Genomic DNA, 4518 nt, shown 5'->3' with positions numbered 1-4518 from the left:
TGTTGTCCTCAGGTCAAATCTGACCCAAATTCTATTAAGTTTCTATATAAATTTGAGTTTCTTTCAACCAAACTGTAAAACAAAATAATGTGGGCGGTTCACTACAACACTCTTCACAACTTAAATACATGATCAGATCACTACTTGCTTTGAATTTTTGTGTTTTATTGAACTTTATAGCATGTAAAGAAAAATTGATAATAGAACGATGAAAAACATGGGAAAAAACACTGAAAAAACGTGTCAAGAACTTGGAAAAAAGTTACAAAAACGTCAGAAAAAAGTCATAAAAACTTCATAAATGACCATAAACTTGGAAAAAAAGTGACAAGAACGCAACGATAATCCTCCAAAAGTGAGGAAAAGTGGGTAAAGCTTAAAAAAAAAAATATTGACAAAAACTTTAAAAACAATTGTTTAAAAATATGACCCAAAACGTTGGAACAAAAAAAACACCAGCACATTAAAACCCATTTCCATGAGGATCCAGAGAAACACATGTAATATAAATAGTATAAGTATATAAACTATACACAGAACAAATACTGGACACGCTGCCAACACTTTTAGGAAATGTGTTTTTTTTTTAATGCTTAACCCTCAAAACCCCAAAACTGGGCTGCTGAAATAATCACTGAAAATGTCAACATTAAAAATATCAAAAATCGTTGGAAAAAAACATCAAGAAAAGCACCCACAACATGTGTATCTGGAAATCCTGCACGTCTGTAAGGTTAAAACAGCTATCACAACTTCTGAACAGTGACAATAGATTAAAAATGTAATTACATACATCGGGGATGACGCATAATCAGAATCAGAATCAGAATCAGAATCAGCTTTATTCGCCAGGTATGAGGACACATACGAGGAATTTGTTCTTGGAGCATGCTCACACTGTGCTTTAACAACATATCAACCAAACACAGAAATATACACACTAATATATACACAATATATACATACATTAAACAGAAACATATAGAGGCATGAGTGCAATGAAGAGATCAATACAATATTTAAATGTGCTAGTGCAAGGGTACTGGGATAAATAGTATTATGTTATTATATTTCAATATGAACGGCTGACAGTATGAACATATGAACACATGAGGAAAATGAGAATGATGAAAAATAATATAAGTGAGATGTGAGAGTGGGAATGATACAGTTGCTGTAGAGACCGTTGTTAGTGTTATTGACCAGAAATGAACCTGACACGTGGGTCAGGAGTCAGCTGTTAATCAGAGATGGCTTGTGGGTAGAAAACTGTTCCTGAACTGTTGGTTTTGGCGCACGTGCTCGTAGCGCCTAAGAGGGCAGAAGCTGGAACAGGTTTGTGTCCGGTGGGGTGAGATGGGTCTGTAGTGATGGTCTGCCCTTTTCCTGACTCGGAGGTGTATAAGTCTTGGAGGAGGGGCAGGTTGGCACCGATGATCCTTTCTGCAGTCCTAACTGTCCGTGTGAGTCTGCTACGTCCTTTTTGGTGGCAGATCCAAACCAGACAGTGATGGACGTGCAGAGGGACAGAATGGATGAGGCTGGGTAGAAGTGGGACCAGCAGCTCCTTAGGCAGTTGAGGCTTCCTGAGCTGGCGCAGGAGTACAGTCTCTGCTGGGCCTTTTTAATGATGGAGTCTGTGTTGGGCTCCCATTCAGGTCTGGGATATAGTGATCCCAGAACTGAAGGATCACGCAGACACAGGGCTGTTGAGTATGTGATGGGGGAAGAGTGGGGGGGGTCTCTTCCTGAAGTCCACTTTCATCTCCACAGTTTTGAGCCGTGTTGAGCTCAAGGTTGTTCTGACTGCACCAGAGGCCAGCTGATCCACCTCCCGTCGTAGGCTACTCATCACCTGTCCCGGATGAGGCCGATGACGGTTGTGTGTCGTCAGCAAACTTCAGGAGTTTTAACAATGGGTCTCCTGAGGTGCAGTCATGGTGTAGAGGGAGAAAAGCAGTGGGGAGAGCACACACCCTGGGGGGGCGCCAGTGCTAATAGTCCGAGTGTTTGATGTGATATTCCCCAGCCTCACCTGCTGAATCCTGTCAGCAGGAGTTTGTGACCACTGACAGGGGAGGCTGCACAGTGAGCTGGAGAGTTTGGTGTGGGATGTCCGGGAGATGGTGTTGAACGCCGAGCTGAAGTCCCCAACAGGACCCTTGCATAGCCCCTGGGGGTCGAGGTGTTGCAGGATGAATGCAGTCCAAGTTGCTGCATCAACCCCGACCTTTTTCCCGTAGGCAAACTGCAGGGTGGGTCCAGCAAGGGGACTGTGATGTTCTTAGGGGGACCAACCACAGTCTTTCAAAGGACTTCATGACTACGATTCAGGGCGACAGGCCTGTAGCATTTAGTCCAGAGATGGAGGGTTTTTGGGGGGACTGGGGAGACATAGGAGGAGCGTTTGAAGCAGGAGGGAACTTCTGATAGCTCCAGAGATCTGTTGAAGATCTGAGTGAAGATGGGGCCAGCTGGTGCAAGATTTCAGGCAGGATGGAGGACACACAGTCTGGGCAGGAGCTTTCTGGTCTTTGCTCTGGAAGAGCTGGCGCACATCCTCTTCACAATCGTGAGTGCAGGTGGGGATCAGAGAGGGGGGAGGTGACTGACTGAGGTGTGAGTTGGGAGAGTGGATGTGGGGGAGGGTTAGTGCTGGGCGCTTTCAAACCTACAGTAAAAGCTGTTCAGACGTACGCCTGAGCTGAGAACACGCAGTGTGGGGGGATTGGTCTCCTCGTGTTAGTGAGAGTCTGCAGGCCTCTCCACACTGAACCAGGATGTTGTTTGTAAAAGCTGCTCCAGCTTTTAGCACTAGCTCCTCTTTAGCTGCTTGATGTATTCGGTCATTTGTGGGTTCCTGCGCTTGGTTATACAGGAACTGTCCCCACTCTGAAGGCCCTCTTTGGACTGAGGAGAGCTGCCCGGTTCTGGCTGTGAAACCAGGGTTTCGTGGTGTTGAATGTCCAGATATGGTTCTGGTCGGCACACCATGTCTCCACACAAAACTGATGTAAGATGTACAATGGTCAGCCAGTTGACCGTCATCAGTGGCTGCAGCCTCAAAAACACACTCCATCACGTACAGTCAAGCAGCGCTGTAAATCAGCTTTGATCTCGCGGTTCCATCCCCTCACCCTCCACAACGGTCCAACAGATCCAAGTCTCTGCTGTATGTGGGGACAAGATGAACCAGACAGTGATCAGAGAGTCCCAAGGCTGCACGTGGGACAGAGCGAAGGAGCCTAATGTTGTGACAGTGGCCCCGAATATTTGTGTCCCTGGTGGGACACTTAATGCTGATATTCTTTGGGAGTTCGTGGCTGAGGTTTGCTCTGTGAGAAGTCCCCAAGAACAATGAGCAGGGAGTCAGGATGATTTTTCTCCACGTTAGTAATCTGGTCGGCCAGGTGCAGTAACGCCTCACTAACACAGGCCTGAGGTGGGATGTAGACGGCGACCAGAATAAACGAGGAGAACTCCCGCGGTGAATAAAATGGTTTGCAGTTTATGAATAGTGACTCTAAGTGGGGGCTGCATGAATTGTCCAGCACTGTGACATCTGTACACCAACCTTCGACAGTAAAAACTGAAGTGTTAATTTAACTCCTATAGAGTTGAAATTGACTCCGTTTCAGATAACATTTGGTCCCGCTCAAAATCAGTGTAAAATTAACTCTTTGGTCAGTGTTAAGTTTTTAGAGTTAATTCTACTCAATATTATGTAAAAAATAACAATGAAATGTGTAAATGTATTTAACACTGTAGTTTAATTGCACTGTTAAGAGTAATATGATCACACTGTAGAGTTAATTTTTTATTACAATTTTTACTACAATTTTCCTTTCAAAAATGACACTTTGAGTGTAATATTTACTTTTAATTTCTCAGTGATTTAAAAAATTATAAATCATAAGATGCAGTGTTACTGAATTATAGATCTATCAACTACAATCAAATGAAAACAAGCACAATCACAGGTCACAGCACTCACCATTTATTTTAACAAAAAAAGAAAGCATTTCAATGTCAGTGAAATTACATTGCAAACCCATTGCCTTGTCTCTGACAGAAACATATCTTCATCATAAAATGTTTACCAGAGAAAGCAATATGGCACGATGAGGAGAGTTGTGTCATTCCCTCCATAGGACATTTGTATGTCAAAGGCCTAGGGTAATGCAGGTTGGCGACATGAAAAAAACATAATCCTGCTTTGATTGATCACTCATAAGCATGGAAATGTTTGACCTCTGTACGCGATCCGCCCGGTAGAGATTGAATCCGGGAGGAGAAGTTTAAGATAAGACTTCTAAGGGAACTCCAACACTTTTAGCCCAGATGCTCTATAAAAAGAGCATGGCGTGTAGTGAGAGGCACATCTTCCTGCTGCAGCCTGCAACCTATGACAATGGTAGGTGGAGGCATGGGTGGAGGGCACTGCGGCACGCGGCCGTCCGGCCCGATCCGCACTCTAATGCAGAGATACGTGTCTGTAGCCAATGTTGTACCCGCCAG

Source organism: Etheostoma spectabile, chromosome 7 (assembly GCF_008692095.1).
Source record: "Etheostoma spectabile isolate EspeVRDwgs_2016 chromosome 7, UIUC_Espe_1.0, whole genome shotgun sequence".
Classification (NCBI taxonomy): domain Eukaryota; kingdom Metazoa; phylum Chordata; class Actinopteri; order Perciformes; family Percidae; genus Etheostoma; species Etheostoma spectabile.
This window is presented reverse-complemented; position numbering follows the sequence as displayed.